General features: G+C 36.2%; 1 long non-coding RNA gene across 1 annotated transcript in view; it reads right to left on the reverse strand.

The window, feature by feature from the left end:
- LOC145552007 (uncharacterized) overlaps positions 1 to 20,948 on the reverse strand; it is an 86,398-nt gene extending 65,450 nt beyond the window's left edge. Inside the window, exons 1-2 of the long non-coding RNA XR_014087933.1 lie at positions 19,961 to 20,948; positions 19,513 to 19,632 (exon numbers count right to left, since the gene is read on the reverse strand). This is a non-coding gene — a long non-coding RNA (uncharacterized LOC145552007). The remainder of the gene's footprint in view (positions 1 to 19,512; positions 19,633 to 19,960) is intronic.

Genomic DNA, 20,948 nt, shown 5'->3' on the forward strand with positions numbered 1-20,948 from the left:
ATTAGCATCTTGCTGTTCAAAGAATACCTATGCTGGATATTTTTGTTTCCTGTATCTAATGTTTTAAAACCTAGGCCTTATCGGGTAGTCAGAAAATAATAGACTTTACTATTTGGCCATTATTTTTCTGATATTAGTGGTGTCCTGACTTGGTCATTTTGATTTAATTTACTAGTTTTAGTAATAATTACTCTAAGTAATAAAAAATATTTATTCATAGCCAAACTGGACCATACTATAGCAAAACAAAAGTGAGAATAAGAGTATCTCAACACTGTAAGACTAAGAGCTACAAAGGATTAATCATGCTGGAATATGTTTTCTCAAATCTCAGACTTGTTGATGTATTGTTTTATTATTCCATTTATCTATCCCGACAGCTCATGCTGAATGGAGAAAAAGAAGATGTTTCTTCCTCTGCTTGCATTTAGCTACAAAAATCAGACATTTGTAAAGAGATGATTTTTGCTAAACAACTTTAAAGGAATTTAAAATGAGCCTTCGGAAAGTTATTATATGACATGACAGTTATATAGTAGACATGTCGTATTTACTCCACATCAGTAAATACTCGTATGCATGTTCCTATGCTGATGAAATTAACACGTTTATGTTTAATATGGAAAAATAATAGTAATAAGACAAGTTTGTTTGAAAATTTTGAATTATTTACATGATATATATTTCCAATTTAAAAAGAATTTCTGAAGGGAGATGATTAACTTTACCTCTACTGATCTGGATATTCTCCAGCTATAATTTCTTTTAGAAATTCCACCATCTTTAAATAAATAGCATGTTCCAGATTTTTCAAATAAGTGCAAACAGAAAACTCTGAAATATTTCATTAGTCGAGTATAAAATATGAAGATGACATGCTCTTAATGCATTTCTCAGATAAATAAGGCAATACAACTCTCTAGAGTCTTGCATCACACAAATTACTTATCCATTTTATGTCATGCAACATTGTTACTTCCATCATTTATGCATGTCCAAAACTGGATGTCCTTTGAATTAGGACACAAATAAGGCAGAACGCTGCTTTCTGTTTGTCATTGTCTTTTCAGCTTTACATCTCAAACTACAGCGCATCCTGTGAAAGCACTTTACAGAGAAATCCTAGCTTCTACGCTAAATGCCCATTAGAAAATCTACTTCAGGTGTGAATTTGTAGTCTGCCATTACATAAATGCCACACAGAAGTGTGTTTTTTTTAGTCTGGGTATTTTTCGTTTGCATTTTTGCAATTTCCTAGAAAATCTTTAGAAATATGACGCATTAAGCACTCAAAGCCAGCACGAGAGATTATCATATTGCCAAAGTTGAGTACAAAAAAGGAAGAGCACAAAGAAGACTATCAGAGGGAAAATAGAATAAAACAGATGTTTATATAGAGCATAGACATTTCTGAAGTAGAATTTAGCACAGAATTTTTATAAGACTTTGAATAATATATGTTAAGTAAAAGTAATACACCAAAATAAAATGACATCTCAGTGTCTAAAGTTACATCAGACCAAGGTTCTCTTGTTTTAGGTCGGTTAGAATAACCTGAATTATTTCTATTTGGTAAATGCCACAATAATGAGAGAAAGAAAGTGTCTTCAAAATCATAAGTTTACATTCAGAATGATCACCATCTCACCATTTGGATTTGGAAACCCCTGATAGCTTAATTGACACAATTGAGTCAAATGAAGGCAAACCTATAGATGTATGCAAAGGCCACACTGGGAACGCATTGTTTTCTTGCTTAACATGATTAGAAAGTCAAAAAAAAAAAAACAATCAGCCAAGATATCAGGAAGAGAATTGTGGTTTGGTAACATTTTCCAAATGCTTCATCTGTTCAAATATTGATGAACGTCTTCTGTTACATCAATGGCTCTTACATAGTGAAGTGTGTCCAGATCACACAATGCTGCTCACCTGGAAAATCTACCTTCAACAAAAACCCATTTCTGGTAAACCGTGCCTGTAGGAGCTACCTGGACTCGTTTTGCAACCACCTCATTTCCTCGTCAGTACTTCACTGCTAAGACCTCTCTTGATAAGGTCGATACTAAAAACAACAAACCCTCAAATATCCTAACTGTGCATCTCTTACCCTGTTCTTTTCTTCTCCAGAGTACTCCTTGCCTGTTTTACAGATTATACGATAATATTTTAATTTCAAAACAAACAATTTCTGACATCCTTTTAAGTTATTCCTTTAGTTCACAAAAACAAAACATAACATGGCTCTGAAAAGTAGGTTTAGACTTAGTGCTGGGTTCTTCCCAAATCCTCTGGTATAGTCTTAAGGTTCACATGCAAAGCTGTGTGTGTCCTTATTCTGTTCATATGGCAAAACAAAGCATGCTCTGAGATTTATTGCTCAGTCTGGAGATCACATTTAGATGTCTGTGTTCTCCAAGCAAATAGAAGATAGATCAAATCCAGATACCAGTCTTACACTTGCTGTCCAGGAATAAAGATCAAAGAAAGAAATAAAAGTCTTTTTTTTTCAAAGCAATAGAAAACATTTAGTAATTGAGAAAGAACTAATGCAAACACCTACCAGAATAACAACCAAGCTTGCTTGTGTTCAAATTAATTTGGAAAACACAACAAAATGAATTTACATTACATGGGCAAATAATTTAACATATTAAATATTTTTATTTAGTAAGCAGCTTCTGGTAATTATGCATCCACATATAATTTAAGGAAAATCCTTTCAAACTCTAATCTTCAAATGTGGCTGGCTTGCCAAGTGATTGAAAAAAAAGGGCTGAACTCAAAGTAGTGCGGTTCTGTCATATATCTTAGTCATTGTAACAAACTGCAGCAGGCACCTTGTCCAGTCTTTACATGCCCACAAGGCTCTGCAGCAAAAAACTTTTGATATTTCATCAGAAGGTCCAAACCCCCATGACAGTTAGCACAGCTCCATTCATTCACATGTTGTTTCAGAGTCAAAGATGAAACGCTTTTCCCTTTCATGATGATCTCTTTTGAAGAAATAAAGAAATTGGAACTCATTAGAGCCAAATTCTTTACTGTGACAAGTTTTTCAGGATAGCAGTTTGTCAGAGATGCACAGAGCTGCAAGAGTACAGGACGACGGTGCAATTCCTGGCTGAATTTAAGATAATTTCTTACATTTTCTATTCTTAGTAGCACAAAAACTCTGATACTACTGATTATTCCACAAGCGACTGAGGCAGGATAGGGAACCACTATTTAACCTTCCCACAAGTATTGTCAGTCACATCTTCGAGAATGCAGTGGTGGTTTGAAAAACACCTTTTTGAAAATACAATGAGATATTAATATTCTTGGCTTGGGCTGTGGTCTGCAGAACTGTACAGAATAGAGATATCAATGACTGCAAATCATGCAACTCAGCAACAAAAATGTAGATTTTAATATTTATTAATAAGCAATTTTTCCGGGTTTAATGGCGACCTATTTTTGAATTTCCTGCTAGCACCAGAGATTTATTAACCATTAAACTGGTAAAGTGGAATTACAAAAACAAACTTGCTGAATGGAAACATGCACATTTCGGAAAAACATTTTTTTCGATGAAAACTTTTTGCACTACAATGAGTTAGTTGTTTGGGAGTATCGAATTTGGTGTATTTCTCAAAACTGCAATGAAAACAATTTTATTGCATTACTCTACTCATGCAAGTTTGTGTAGCAAAAGCAGCAAGGCACTTATCTGTAGGTACAGTGTTGAGCAGTTTGCAGCTGCCTCCACAAGAGCTCTCATAGCATCACACACTTCATCAAAAATACAAACACATAAAAACTCAATCTGGAAAAACTGACCAGACATCTCTGGTACGCAGTGGTTCAAACATCAAACTCCTATGGCATCTTTATCCGCCTAATTCTGGGCAATTGCACATTACTACCATTCAACCTTGTGTGAACGCTCAGATTGACTTCTATTAGATTTTGGCAAGTGATGAAAATGTTGTGTAATGCATCTTGACCTTTACTCTGTTTATCTTCACAAACCTGTGACACTCATGATCCCACTCATGCCCTCTGGTGTTGTACTATTAGGCCAAGATTTTTGCAAATATATTATTTCACATCAATACTTATTGCTGGTTTGAAATTGTTCCAAAAGGAACAATTTAAAAAAGTTCATTATATGCATATTAAGAAGATCATCATCGTCTTCTGACTCCCTATACTGTAAATAACATTGTTCTCCCTCTAATTTCATTCATAAACATGCTAGAGTACAAATTGAGATTGATATTTTGTCCTATGTGAAGAGTTTTCCCTAAGGCAATTTCCGTTTAAAAATGAAACCACAGGTTGGTTTTCAAGAAAAAGAATACAATGGGTTAGGGATAAGTATGTTTGCTTTTTATTTTTTATTATTATATAAAATCAAAATCTCTAAAGTCCTATGTAATTTTCTCTTGACCAACGCACAGCTATGAAACCTGGGGCTGAGCTTCATGTGTGGCTGTACTGCTCTCTCCCTCAGTACTTTCACACACTCAGCATGAATTCACTCCACTAAAAGGCCTATAATAGACTTCCAACACTTTCAAAGGTGTGCCTTAAAAGCTTCTGCAAGCAGGGTGAGAGGAATAGCAACCTACTAAATTGGCTACTGTGAAAAAGCAAAAAAGTATATTGTAGGTCCAATTCTTTGGAAGTTGCCAGTTTTCAAAGTAGCATAATAGGATTTGGAGTTGGATACACAAAATAGTCTCAGAAATTCATGTGATGACAATTCTGTCAGGATGATGAGATTTTTCTGTTCCATTGGCAGCATTCAATGTATCTTCTTTTACAAGAACATGCTTATGACTGATACAATTCAACTTATTATGCATTTCATCATGTTAAGATATGTAGAGAAACAAAAACACATGGAAATGTGTACTGATTGATTGGTTTTCAGAACTCAAATGCTATAATTAAATGCACTTGTCTGGTACAAGAGCCATTGGAGACTCAATCAAAACTGATTTTAATAAATTTGATCTGTATGCTCTATTTTAATATAGATCATATTGTCCAAAGAGTTGTATTACATACATTCTACCTAGGCCTGTCACAATAACAAATTTTGCTGGACGATTAATTGTCTAAAGAAATTATTGCGATAAACGATTATATTGTTTCAAGACCTTTTGACACTGATTTAATGGAAATGACTAATAATACATGCACTTTCCTGATATTTATTTTCAAAATAACACGTAACGCTGGAACTGATCAACTAAATAAACAAAACAACCAAAAACAAAAATAAAATGGATTCTCAGTCTCCATTAACAAAAAACGTACTTGAATAAAATCTAAACAACATAAAGCCACAGTGGAAATAAATCCTGCATTCAACCAAAAGAGTGCAGATTATGAAGTCTGTATTGCCCTTCAGTAATCTCTAGATTTAAATGGAGAAAACTAGCACATCCGACTACCTAGTGCAATAGTTCACACTACACCATTTTTTGCCCCTATTTTCCCCGTTGGCCGATCTAACCGATCATCCTGCGGTGTGGGGTGGGTTACGGTAGATACGGTAGATTGTCGTGGCCGCTCCGATCTAAATCAGTGGATTTCCCCGACTGGGAGCTTAACGCTGAATGTGGCAGGTAGCCAATCAGAAGGCGCGGATTTTCCTCCTGCTTTCCGAGGGGAAATTACGGTGGGGCATCCCAAACAGCTGACACGGCGCAACCCGAAGTCCAACGGACATCGGAGATGATATGTGGAAACAACATTAATATTTATTTAACGTTTCGTGCAAATAATATAGAAATGACAAGGGGAGGAGTTGGAGCCAAATTGCTACCGCAGTTGCTGAACCCGGTAGGTTTTCAGCTGTTCTTAACGTTAACGTAACATAAATAGGTTACAATGATTTTCATTCAGTCAGGACTTTACGCTGACTCTATAGCCACATGCATCACAGGTAGATTCTAGTAAAGCATTGATTAATGCCTGATATTAAAATTAGTTAACTGGACTTGCAGCCGTTATTTTGTGCCCATGTGGCTGGACATCACACGGCACGACGAACCCGATCGAACCGTTATACCTAGGATTTCTGTCGGCTAATGTGTCTCTCACATTAGCCGACAATGTCCAGCGCACATAGTCTAATGTGCGCTGGACATTAGACTAAGGAAATGAGGAAGGGAGGGTCAGTGGAGAGCACCGGAGCTGAGCCTTTTTCATTCAGCGTCATCAATAGAAAGAAAAAAAGGCAGGAAGAGACGATAAAGACGATAATTAAAATGATCTCTTTTTATTGTCCGATTAATTGATTTATCGTTTATCGCGACAGGCCTAATTCTACCTTTAAATTACAATTACCGTATATTTAAAGTTATTGAGATGCAGATGAGTTCTTGTATTTTATGCAAAAACCTTTTCAAATCCACTTTCAAAATCTAAGTCAGCTCTAATTATTTATTCATTTATTTTAAGGTAGTAAACCCTTAAATACAGAAATAGATCCAGTTGAGATTCTACAAAACAGAAAACCCTTTGTTCTGAAAAGAAACAAAATCCACTTTCATAGTTGAAGACTCTTACTTCATCAAAACCCTGATAAGGCCGGGTGTCTCTGCTGAGTGATTATATTCCTCATTTTTCCTGATTGTCTTAAAAGACCTCTTCTATAAAGGTTTGCTTCTCCCTGTCATATTTCAGTCAAATTTTCTTAACACATTTCCTAAAAATATGATTGGGCTCAGAAACCTGAGACACAAAAAAGCAAGGTCACTTTTGTAGATGAGGTTTATTCACTATAAAAACAGCTGCATGAGGCACCAGGACCCAGAACGCTAAGCTAAGAATTGTTTGGCAGAATCAAGCTTCGGAGCAGAGAATACAAAGCTGTTGACTGCACCAATCAGGAAAAAAAATGTGTAGAAATAGTTTCACATTCTGTGGAGATCACAGCACTTTACCAATAACGGACGATTCTGTATTCAGACCTTAACGTAGCCAGTAGGATCTAGGGAGGCCATGAGCAGAAGAAATTTCTGAAATGCCTCCCATGTCAAAATGTAAAATGTATTTCATGCCACAATACTTTTTCTACTGGTGAAGAAAACATTATTATTATTATTTTTTATTTTATTTATTTATTTATTTTTTTCAAAAAAGCAGAGATGCTAAAAACTTGAATTGTGGTATACAGGTGTTTTTACTAGACAACACACTAATAATACTAACAGGCCAATTTTGTGGGTACTTTAGCATTATGTAAAACACACAGAACAGTGTGTTAAACAGTGCTATTAAGTCTCTGACACATACAAACCCTATGATGGAAAATGCAGTTTTAAAACTGTAACCTTTTAAAACCATGGGTAGATTGCCATGACTATTGCCCATCTTCTGTGGGATGGTGGTGTTAGCATGGGACACCACCATCCCATATTAGTATTATTTATACATCATCTTCTGTTTTCCACCTATATTTCAAATAAAAACCAGAACTAGATGCAGAACTTGGGTTTAAATATGATTAGTGGTGCTCCTAATGACATCCCCTACATTCACATTAAACAACTACCTTTGAAGATCTCTATCATGAATGACTACATGAAAAGTTGCATGTAAGCGCCACATTTGCCTGCCTTTGTCTCGTCATTCTCACTTATGCATACATCTGTCAGCATTCACATCAAAGCAGCACTGATGGGCTTTAAAACTTATCATCATAACAACAGGAGATGTTGGCTTATTAAAAAATAATCTAACCTGTTTCATGAGGTAGAATATGTCTGGAGAAACATCTGTGAAACAAGTTGTGTATTAAATATGTAGCAGCTACATTCAAAATTCCTTTTTGGATGGGATGGCAGAGCTATAAAGAGAATCCAGAGTGTGGGCCCCCAGGCTCATTCACGTCCCCCTATTCTCCCTATTTGACAGTCAAAGCAGAATGATCTTGCACTCTCTCTGTGCTTCATCCTTGCCATTTCCCCAGCTCTGTGGGGATAAATCAGTCAAAATGTTCCCCTCACTGACAGAAATTAGTGACATAGGAATGTCTCTGATCATTTTAGAAAATCAAGAAGAGAAAAAAAAACAAAGCATCAAAGTTATTTTTTTTGTACTTTTCTTTCCCTGAGAGCAATTGCACAGGCTAAAGAGTTCATTAATGCCGCTTTTGTACTGAAGCGGAGGCCTCTGGAGACATTCAGGATCCCTAGGCTAGAGAAATGAAGGAAGGATGGGGGTGTGCTGCAGTGTAACAGGAAAAGGAGAACAATCCTTGTAGATAGATTAAAGGAGCTGGATTTCAAAGGCTTCTTTATAACCTATTAATGTACTGTTGCTTTATCCTTGAGAATTACAATGAGCTGATTTTTCAATTTATCTTCACACATCTGATCTCCCAAATTATTAAGATTGTGAAATTTGCATTTGTGCTTTAATCTGTATCCTTATTTGCACAGCTGATCTGCAAACGACTTGCTTTTTTTTTTTTTATCTTTGCCAGTGTGACAAAAACTAATTTTAAATCAAGCCACATCTCTTCCTCTGCTAACTGATGGGACTTTAGAAATTAGAGTGATTATACAACTGCTAGTGATACATTTTGCTGCATTATAAGGCTCTGGCTCATATTTTACATAGATTATTCAACCATGGGTAGCACAAACACAGTTGATGTTTTGTTTTCATGGCAGCTCAAGAACAGACAATATTCATCAAAATGTAAACTATGAAAATACAGACATCAAGTGTTATTCCCTGTTGAGTAGACACATAACACACAAATGCAAAATGTAATCAAGGGAGTTGTGCTAGATTGGCAAATTTAGTGTTTTCCAATTTGGCTCCAAATTAGAAATCAAAGGCTCCCCATCACCAACATTTAGCTGTAATTTCTCTCAGAATGGAATACAAGGGATAGTGGTGAGTTAATGTAACTAGATTACTGCAAATATATATTCAAATGTATGTAATATGCATGGAACATATAAAGATTGACGTCAGTTAAGACCTTAAAAGAACTGTGGTAATAGTAAAGTTACGGGTTGGATCTGGCATTAGTGTGTAATTTTATAGTCATTGCCAAAAATCACTGAGAGGCAGTTTGGTCACCTCCATTAGCAGATGGGCAACAGGTTGCCCACCTTCCCCAACGTCTGGTGGCTTCCGTTTGAGCTTGCCAAAAGTCTGGCAATACTTTTTGCATGAGAGAACAGCTTCAGAAAAATAATTTCTTTAAATGTCCCAAATATAAACAAATTTAAAATGTTTACATTTCTGAGAGTAAACAATGCTGTATTTAAACACTCAAATTTATCTTTTTTTTTTAATTAGAGTATTGTTTTTGTGGGTTGAATGTGCAAGTTGTTTCTAAACTCAACTCAGTCACTCAGTTAAACCCAAAAATCAAAAACAACATAATAAACACATTATTTATTATTTAGCATGTTGGTGTCACGTATAGAATTTTTTAATTTCAAATCCAGTTCAGGTGTTAATACTATTATCCTTCTAGAATGTGTTTGAGTTTTGGGTGAATTTAATGTACAGTGGAGAAAATTTAAGTATCAGCCAATATGAAGCTTGAGCAATAAAAAAAAAAGTCAGATATTGATGTCCTTTTTTGATGTTTTGATCAAAAAAAGGACACTGCCACCTTAAGAGATTAGCTTTCAGTCATTTCCTCAGCATCCATCAGTGTGACAGGGTGAAGAATAAGCATTGAATAAAACCTTGTCTTACTTAATACAGATACTTGTGAGTAGATAAAATTAACTGCATATTATGGGAACAGTGCAATGCAGATATACAATGAAATCAAATGAAATATTCTGAAATAAAGGGGAATAATAAGAGAACTGAGGATAATATGGAAATAAGCTGCACAAAGATATAAAGAGAAACCAGCAGCATTATGTCATTATTTAGAAAGCAGCCCTGCTCTTAGTCAGAGCAAATCAAAATTGAAATTAATGGACCATAATTGATTCACATTGCTAAGGTATTGCATAATAAGACTGGTGGTCTCAACTAAAACATTTACAACAGGTCTTAGGTGGATATTTCCATTGGATAACAGAAATAATTTCTCCATCACAAAATCAACATCCCCTTTCCAAAACCTATATCCTATTTAAAATATTTTGAAATGTTAGAGGCAAACACCCAAGTTATGACTCTGGCAAAAGCCGACCTTACAGAGTATTGACAGCAATTCTATTTTACTTTTAATAAAACACCTGATGATTTTAGTCAAGTTAAAGTGGGAGTTTTTTTTATTTGCAATATTTACAACCACGGCAATAAAAGATGGAATTATTTAAATACTTTTTTTTGATGATGTTGCCAGTAAAAGTAACTGCTTCTGCAGCAGACAGTGTGAACTAAACGTTTTACCGCATTTTTGTGCACTGTTGCACAACATTCTAGTTATCTGAGTGCATCTGCAGGTAATAGGATTTTGAGTTGTACAGGTAGTCTACAAAGTGAAGAGACATGGTGTATGTACAAACCCTTTTAAGCCTCTTTCAGACTCACATCCTTTCTGTCTCACAAACTGCCTTTCAGGCAGTCAATAATGCAGCCGGTTGTGGAAGAGTTCTGCAGTTTTCTTGAGCTTTTTACAAAAGAGAGAAGACATGATTGTGCTAGAAACTAAGAAAAAAAACTAACCAAAATGTATGATTTATTCAATTTAAGAAATGTGAGTAATAAGCACAGGGCTGAAGAATTTACTCTGTGGACACTCAAAGGCACTAACTATCACAGACGGAAGCCATCTCTAGCAGCCATGACAAAAATGGATGGACATGCAAGGTTTTACAGGAGAAAACTTAGAATAAAGGAGATGCATAGTGTATTCAACCATACACACAGATTAACTGGAATAGTATAGGCCCAGAATGCTAAAGAAAATCTTCCTGTTGGCCTGCTGCATCAAAATGTGAACTTTGTTTGAGACCTGAATGATATCTCTCTGACTGTTGGTGAGATGAAAGGCTCCATTTTGAAGTCGTTAGTGCTGGTGTTCCCAACCAGCTGCCTCGTATTCCTCCTCCTGTCAGAAACACTTGGCCAGACATGTGAAAACCCTCCTGCCATCCGGAGCCTTTTATCACATTCAAAGGCTGCTGTCTGACCACGGGACATTTCTGAGCATGGTATTGTCCATCACACTGTGTACAATATACTTTGTGGTTAGGAGGACTTGAAGTTAAACAAGGATAGAATGCAGCGAAGATGCTGCGAATGATTTTGGAATTGTGTTTGAAATGGACATAACTGTGCAGCCTGAGCAAACCAGCTCCTCTCTGCTGCTGTGGAGTTAATGCGGATGAAAGAAAACCAGTGTTTAAATGCAAAAACCAAAAGGATACGCTTTGGGTTGAGTAAAAGGGACAAAAAAAGTTTAGAAATGTCATGGTTTTTGTGATGTCGGTAATAGAGCCCAGTTACCTATCATTGTACATGGATTAACAAAATAGTTTGAGACGATGATGGAGATAGCAGCTATGCAGCCAATAAAAACGCACGCAGACACATTTTTAAAATTTGCCTTGTGTCCATTCTGACCGACGCTGTTCAGCCATAAATAGGCCTTCTAACTTCCATGTGTATCCTTGGAAGAACTTTCACTTCTGGGGAGATGGTGGAATATTGATTGGACATTTAAAAAAGGCGCGGATGTTGAAAGCAGAGAGATGTGTGGTGTGAATGTTTCTAGGCGACAGCAGTGTGTGCCTGTTGCACCAGTATGTAGCGGGTCGGGGGTCCTGTGGAAGTCCTGACATGACAATTGAGCTGATCTTAATATTTCCTGTTTTATTTTTGTTAATTATAGTTTCATTTAGTGTTGCTATGTACATGACTGACGTGCCTATTGAACATTTATCAAAATACAGAACAAATCAAGTCCCATACCATTTCAATACAAAACACAACATTTGGCTGCCCAATAAAGGCAGCTTGTATTTTATTGGATAGTTACATCCACCGTAGCAGCGAATAAGTGGTAACTCTGGTGGAAGACGTGGTATAGTAATTATTGATGATGCACTTCCTAAATCAGATTTTTATATACATAGAATTAGCAAGAAGAAAGGTATAGTGGAAAGAATGCTATAAGAACTCCTGTTTACGGTTTGCCAAAACCAACCAGGGGATAGAACAGAAGGAAAGAGGAGAAGGTGTCTTGGCCAGATAAAACCAAAACCAAACTATCCGCATCATCGATAAAATTGGAAAAACCTTAAGGCATGTAAATTTCACTCATCAAAATTGATACATAATTTTTTCTTCTTAGAATAGTTTTATTGTGGATTTTACTTTTTCCACAAAAAAACAAAACTATAACAAATCACAGCAAGAATATCAAAGTAGATTACACAATGATAAAAAAAAGGAAATCAGAAAGGGGAAAATATCTTTCACACTACTGTGATTATGAGTTGTCTGTTATAATAGGGTAAACATGATGCATGACTTATTCCTAGCCAAAAGACGGTGACATTACATTTTGTATTCTCCAAAAGGATATTGTAATTAGCATCACCTATTTTCACTACACTAATACATTCATACGCATTATGATTGTAGAATTTATCATATTAATTTACAATAGCATTAACTGCCGCTGTAGCTGCATTACAATATTCAGTTAGTATAGTAATTTTTGTTGTTTATAATATTTTTTATGTCAGTCTTGATTATCAATCATGAAATTGATGTTTTGATTATCTCTAAAGCTTAGGATAGGAAATGTTGTAATCTTTCTGGGATGTAAATACTTATGCAGCACAGATGGCAGCATGTTAACTTTCACTTGACCCATGTGTGTAGTTTGATTGACTTTAAGCATAGCCCCTTATGTTGGGACCTTTGCTGCTTTCTTCATAGTCATTTAATATGAGCCAAATTTCAGAGTCTGTTCCGCTCTCCTGACCTTTGAAAAACTGGACCAGCATGAGGGAAATTATCTCAACTTGTGGGATGAGCCAGAAGAAATAAAAATTATGTGCCATCCCACAGAAACCGGGACACCTGGCCCTCCAAACAAAGAACGTATTATGAGTGAGCTAAAACTAAGTTTTTGTAACCCATGGTGGGAAGAACAATGGTTTTTGTGATTCATTAAATGTCATTCACAAGTTCTGACAAACAACCCACCATGGGTCACATTTCATAATACCTTTGCACAGATGAACAGGCTGGCATTTCTCCTCCACAGCATGCAGGGCTCACTCTGCCCTTTATGGAATGCGACAAGACTATTCAGAGTAATAGTGCCTGTTACCAAACTATTTTATTCATTATGTAAATATTGAAGGCTTATTTAAACTTACACGACCTTCTCTCTCAGCCACATGGCTCACACCTCTCTGAATTAATGGACCTCAAAATGGGACAATGCTCTGCAATATTAAACAAATAAAAGCTGACTGACATTAAAGAATGATGCAGTCTGGTCTAAATCAAGACGTTATCACAGTCGAAGCTCTTCAGGGAGAAGAAACAAAGCAACCGTTATTACATTTTTGTTATCAAAATGAGATCCTTTTAGTGCCTAAATGCATGTCATTTGCTTAAAAGCTGATTCTGATTAATAAGACAGTTGGGAAATAACTCAGTTATTCTTCTTCATGTGACAGATTGACTCAATGTTTTGTTGAGAGGCAAAATAAGCATTTATGATGTAATGGGCATCTGTAAATTGGCCAAAATGAGAAAATTGGGAAGAATATTGGAGTTTTTCTGGCATAGCTTTGTTTTGCTTGCTCATTTAAATTTCTAGGACATCTTGGTATTTATTCAAAGGATTTCCTGAGAATCGAGAAGAATGTCAAGTGGAGCTTTAAAGGTTTAGTTAAAACTCTAAAGCCCACAATTACAGCTGGAGGTGGAAAGTAGTTACATTGAGTCGTGTTTCGTAATTAAGTACAATTTGTCTGTACTTTGTACTTTAAGTAGTTCACAAAAACTGAACTTTTACTTGGGTTTGTTTTTTTAGTACAACTCAGTCAAACTTGAAATTACATCCGTTAAGGAGTGTAAATAAAATAAAAACACCAGAAAAAACAGCATTGGTCCTTCTGCTGGGTTTGTAATTAGATCAATTAAAAGGTAGAGGCACCAGAAAAAAAAACTTACACAGTATAATTAAAGTTACACTCAGAGAAACAGAAGAAACCTCATGACTGTATTTAAGGGACATGTCACATTGTCAATGTGATGTGTGCTGCAATGGCCTGTCAGCTGGATAAGGCCCACAGCATTGCTTTACAGAGGGTACAGTGTGTGACTGTTTCCACATACTTCACTGAATTCACCTGAGCATGAATTCAGGAATCTCTTCACCGGTCTGCTGTGGGTCTTAAAAGCTCCTGAAAGAAGAATTCCAACCGTGTGAACTGGGAAAAGAAACAATTGCCCAGATTTATGATGGAGCTGCTGTGATGGGTGGCAAATCCTACGGTTTACAAGCTGGGCCGAAGGAGGCCTTTCCTCATGCCTTTTGTATGTTAACATAATCAATAAAAATCCGAATTGGGACAAGTCAGGTCAAAAGGCTCATGGTCTGTAGACATTGCTAAATGACCTCAAGCAGTCACAGACCACGGAGAAAGCAAATTCAGATGCAGATAGTCTGACAGACGCAGAGTTCAGATTGATTCAGTTGCTTCAAAATTAATGGAAGACTTAAATTCACAAAAACTTTTCAGAATCTGTTCTTGGTCTCGGATGCCACATATGGACATTTTCCAATGATATAAAAATAAAAAAGCTGAAACGTGAACTGTGATGTTCAGCATTATGAGGTTTGCAGTGTTAACTTCTGACCCGTCACTGTTGGGGACGCTGACAGAGAACAATCTTCAGAGCACATTTGCTATGACCCCTAAATTAACGCAAGTAGCCATCACAACCCTGCTGACTGCAGAGTCAGAATGTGTTTCCTTACACAGAGAAGGCTCAAGTCATTTTTCCTCAGGAACATGGGACAGGAAAGATTAAATGCACTGACTGAAATGTTAAGCAGGAATTCATCCAAAAGCCACCTGACTTCAACGATGTGGTTATTAACCTTTCTGCATCCTAGAGAGGCTGCTGGAGTGAACCTCTCTTTTAATAACATAGGCCTCATAAAATAAAATAAAAATTGCACTTTTTAATATGCTATGTCTTGTTTGATTTCCTTTTATCAGTGTGATTAGTAATTGGGTGTGATGCAGAGCTATGCAAAGCTTTTTGACGCAGGAAGAAAAAAAACATTAGCTACAATGCTTATAGTACAAACCCTTAATGCACAGCAACCAAGTATTTGATGGTGGGTTTTTTTTTTCTTTAAATGAAATCAAATAACTAACATTTCAAACAGGATGCTTCTGTTGTTATAATTTAATCTGCAGTTTTTCATTATACATCCGTTTTCCCATTCCACAAAAATCTCCATCAGTCGCTACTGCAAAGCAGGATTTATTCACTTCCCAAATTAACTGAGATCTATATTGCATTGAGCAATGTAATGAAAATACATTTTCTACAATGACATTTCCTCCATCTAGATTAGACATATCCACTACTAGACACTGGCTGGATAGACCAAGTTGTTCATTTGATAATAATTCTTGCTGACAACAGCAAAAATAAACGAACAAATAAAATTAAATTGAGATCAGATAACTGTTATAAATGTTTTCCGACTGTCAGAAGGATTTAAACAGAATTGTGCTGATCTGAGCTTCTTTTGCTCTGGTGTTCAACATCATAAGTGGGTGGGTGTATTTGTTGTAATAATCATGTTAAGTCCAGTTTTATTTTTATGCTAATGTGTTGAAAGCATGTTTTGGACTTTCTCCCTTGCAGCACCCCTGGTTTTGGTTTTAAATATATTTTTATTCACCTTCTACCTTCAGGATTTAACTAAATTTAGGTTCTGTAATACACACAAGCACATGACATAATTAGCCTCCAGCACCCTGTTTTGTAAAAACAATAGGCATAGGAAAAGAACAACTGAAATTATTACTACATTATTTGCATTGAACATTGACTGAAATTTTTTTCTTACTGCTCTTGTAGTTGCAAGCACAAAAAAAGAAAAAAAAAAAAAAGAAAAGATTTTTGGTAGCAGTCGCTCTGCTGACCAGAGCGACTGCTACTCCTCTGTTCCTTTGTCGCACGTTGCCCAGCCCCCAATGAACTTTGTGGTTGTTACAAGGCAAAATAAAGATTTAAGAATATTTATGTTCTTAAATCATGTTATGTTGCAAAACATAAATATTTAACTGGAATAGGTTATCTGTGTTTGTCATTAGAAGAAACTAGACATGTTATTTATACATTAAGCACACATTGGTACTCAGATTGATGTAAAGCACTGCATGTCTAAAGCAGCTCAAGCTTATAACAACAAGTATGGAAGATCAGTGATCTCTGTGTGCACCAAGTGTTTATTATCACACCACTACAGTCTGTTATAGATTAGCAATCTGAATTTTACCTCCCTTAGTAAAATAAAATGTTTTATTTATTGACCAATTTGTAAAAAAAAAAAAAAAAAAAAAATCACATTTAATTTTTGGCAGTATCTTCCAGCTCTACTCTTCGATAGCAATACTTATTGATTTCTGTTTCTTTGCTTCTTCTATTGCACAAACAAGGCTATGGAAGTAGACCATATTTCATGTTCAAACTAAACTTATTATCATTGGTCTCTCTTGGACCATGGTCAAGCAATATAACAGCCATAATATTGATGGATTGAACTACTTACATGAAGATACAGATGCATTTAATGTGCAGTTGAACATTTTAATGGATAGAACAGTACCTTGGTGCCCCACTCCGAGCTCCTGTTCCTATTAAGTGCCACATAAATGAAATTAAAAGGGCATGAAGAATGCTTAGTAAAACCTAGAGCTCGAGATCTTTGACAAAAAGTAGCAACGGGCTACTTCTTGTCCCCAAGTGCATAATTTTTAAATGATTATAGAATCTCTTCATGTCAATGTGCCAGTCAGTGAAATTGTATTCTTGTCACAAAATGGCATAAACCACAAATTTCTGCCAAAGTTTTTCTTTGTTTGTTTTTTACAGTAATCTGCTAAGCGTGGATATGCTCCATTATTCCTGCCCAAATATACATGTTTGATGGCTAAAGCTGCCATATGGAGCGTTAAGCTTTTGGATGTTCCTTTTTTCTTTCAATTTAATTCCTTTAGGAGTTGCAGATAAGGAGTTACAGTTCACCTAATAAAAAGAACTGAACCGCAGGGGGAGAGATGAAGAGTTAATGAAGGCCTGGCATGTAAATGTCTAAATACTATTTTTATCAACATTTTTTTTAATCATCATTAAATGTGAGATTAAAAATATGAATAATAAAAAAAGTAAAGACCAGCATGTGTAATTTCATCCTACACTTGTATTTTTTTGTTCTAATCTTGCAAACACTTAAATCCTGACATTATTTAAGCTGCCACACTATGAAGTCTTTTTTATTGTAAGCTGTGAAAACTACAGTGTGAAGATAAAGACTTCCTGTGCACATGTAACCACTAAATTTAATGCATCATTTCTTGGGTGGTTAAGACCAATGCAGTCGCCAGCATAGGAAGACAGCCATTCCACTTGTGTTAACAGTCGCTTCAGTGTATTAAGCCCAACATTAAGTTCAGTGTACCGAGGTAATAACTTCACAAACAATGGCTGGGGCTCATCCCAAACAAGAACAGGCTATGATTTAGTCTAGTGCATTTTTGTGATAAGACCACAACAAACTGCCCACAACCAAAACGTCTTGCAGGATGTGGCTTCTGCCTACACCAATGTGTGTGTGTGTGTGTGTGTGTGTGTGTGTGTGTGTGTGTGTGTGTGTGTGTGTGTGTGTGTGTGTGTGTGTGTGTGTGTGTGTGTGTGTGTGTGCGTGTGTGTGTCTATGTGCGTGTAGACGTGTGTGTGTTCGATGCCTGCAGTTAGATTTATTGGATTTGAGGAGATCACCTGCTGTGCACTGCGTGGTACAAGGTAGGTTTGACTTAGTTTCTCAGTGTGTCGCTGGCAAGGCTTTGGACTAACCTTCTAGTGCAGGTGTCACTAGACTGAATTGTTGTCATTACTCAATTAGAAGGAATTAGCCACTGGCTAACACAACGCTGTCATGCTGTGAGAACTGCTTCTGAGTTAGAGAGCAGGCTTGGCAAGGTTAATTCAAACAGGACAGCAATGGAAACATTCACAACAGGCCCGCTCTTTGTGTGGCGATATGGTGCATAAAGCCTGGGGATATCACCGTGTCCTCATCCCTCCGTAGAACAGAAATGACAAAAAGAATGCATGTTGCTCAAATACCCAGTAAGGTTAATGGAGTACGAGGTCAAACTGCAGCACACTGCTTAAACCTGCACTGGTGAGGCATTTCAAAGTGTAATCATAAAACGTGTGTTTAAATAGGTCAATGATATTCCTGACAACAACTTCACACACGTTTGGAGAAAAATTATTTGAATTCTAATAAAATAAAACAGACACAAAAGAAAAGGCATTCTTTTTAGAAAGAGAATGAGATATTTTAACCACGGTGCCAGAAATCCTCAAAGCTCCTTAAGACATATTTAAGTTCAATTGAAATATAACAACCTACTACTGTATTCATATATCGGTACATTTAAAATTAGAATATGGGGAAAAGTTTGATATTTTTTGCCAATAATTTCTGAAGCTGAAATGTATATATGTTAACTAGGTTCCCTACAAATGGAAATATTAGAAATATTTCAAGTTCTTACATCTTTTAATGATTTTATCTTTTCCAAGGTTACTAAAGTCTTCAGAGCTGTATTGAATATAAAACAAGCAGGTGAGCTGAGTAGAATAGAACATGGGATTTCTGAAGTGCAAAAAGGTATGGTCCAAAATCCATTTTACAACTCAGACCTTGTAAAATATTATGTAGGATATGCATGTGTAGCACTGATGCAGAGGAATACAGACTATTGGAGCAGTTCTAGATTTGCTAGTGATAAACTAGTAGTAATAATCAAAGCAACATAGATATCAGCTGGCAAAAGACATGACAAACAGTTAAATGAGTTTAGGCACAATAATTTGCATATGGTGGCTGTAGAACACCTTTTTTGTGTTAAGGATGGAAATAACAGGTTTTATGTTCCATTGTTTTTCTAATCTAATTTTATTTCTATTTTGTTTTTATTTTCTTTAGTATGATTTTGGGTAAAACATTTAATGTTTGCGTCATTTTAAGGTTAAGCTAACTATAAGTTTCACACAATTCACCTTCTCAAATCAATAGTAGCACTTTAAATTAATCATACATGTACCCTATAAAGCTCAAAATAATATCAAATGTCAAACAATATAATTTGCAAAAATGTAACAGAACAGTGTTTCCATTGTTCTTCAGCTTAGCAAATACTTAAAGTGATGTGGTCAGTTGCACACAAGTCTCCTTCAAAGTTCAATCTAGTCAGAGAAAATTGAAATTCCTACTTGGTGTAGCAGTGAGTTTACCGTGAAGGTGGAGCCATGCCTTGTCCTGGTAGCAGTCCTAGAGATCACAGGGGAGGGCTCCGAGATTCACATCTGAAATCCAACGTCTTCTCAGGGGGATTTGAAACTGTGCCCTGCAGGCTAGGCCACAAGAAATATAATTTTAGTTCACATAGCAAAAATAAGGAGGAATTTTAATCAAAATCAAGGTCTGTTGCAGGGCTACTTGACCTCAAACACAAAACGGTGGTTGCACTTTCATCTAAGTCGCTTTAATCTTCTTCCAGAAAGGGCAATTAAAAAAATAATAATAATAATAAACCCAAATGATAAACATAAAATATACAGAGGCATAAGATGTTGAAAATAAATGCTTAAATTACTTCGTGTCGCAGTTTCTGGCTCTTCGTCACGGTGCTTAAATGGAACTTAATTACCTCGTTGCTAGTAGACAAAAACTAAAACTTACCAAAACTCGTTGCGTTAATGAGTTTTATTCTGTCCTCCAGTACGGAAAGAATAAATGTTCTTGAAGACAATCTTTGATAATTTTCCAATATAGTTGCGGCTATGGATACACTTCAGACCTGCTCTCTACTCGCGACGCAAACACAGAGTTTATTAGGAGGGAAGGCGGTTACAAAATACTTTATTGACAACCAAAAGGTTTACAATATTGCGTATAAGATAAAGAAAAGAAAAATACCTCATGACCCATTACAAAGGATAAGCACATTTATTTATAATGTAGTTTTCAACAATTTTTAAATATTTGACAAACGACTTTATTTATTTAACTTGTATCAGCAACTGCATTTCTAACTTTTTTGCTAGTGCTGCACAACACTGCAGAGTTTTTGAGATTACAGAGTTTTGAGTCATATTAGCTGTACAGTAATTCCATCCATCCATTTTCTTGCACCCTTGTCCCTTAGTGGGGTCGGGAGGGTTGCTGGCGGGGTTCACCCTGGGCAGGTCGCCAGTCTGTCGCAGGGCAACACAGAGACACACAGGACACACAACCATGCACACACACTCACACCTAGGGGCAATTTAGACAGACCAATTAACCTGACAGTCATGTTTTTGGACTGTGGGAGGAAACCGGAGTACCCGGAAAAAACCCACGCATGCACAGGGAGAACATGCAAACTCCATGCAGAAAGACCGGGGTCGGGAATCGAACCCACAACCTTCTTGCTGCAAGGTAACAGCTCTACCAACTGCGCCTCTGTGCAGCCCTGTACAGTAATTCAAGGTTTATTTATGCAAAAGGTTCTAACAGAAGAGAGCTGCCAAAGTTTAAGAGGGTGCCATGTAAATATTTTAAGATAAATTTGGACAAAACCCTACTTAATTACTCCAGGCCTGTATCAAACCATTAAATTCCCACTTAATAATAGGTTAAATAAAAAAATAATAATTTGATCAATAAAACACCAAATGATCAAAAATTA

Source organism: Poecilia reticulata, chromosome 1 (genome assembly GCF_904066995.2).
Source record: "Poecilia reticulata chromosome 1, P_reticulata-male-v2, whole genome shotgun sequence".
Taxonomy (NCBI): domain Eukaryota; kingdom Metazoa; phylum Chordata; class Actinopteri; order Cyprinodontiformes; family Poeciliidae; genus Poecilia; species Poecilia reticulata.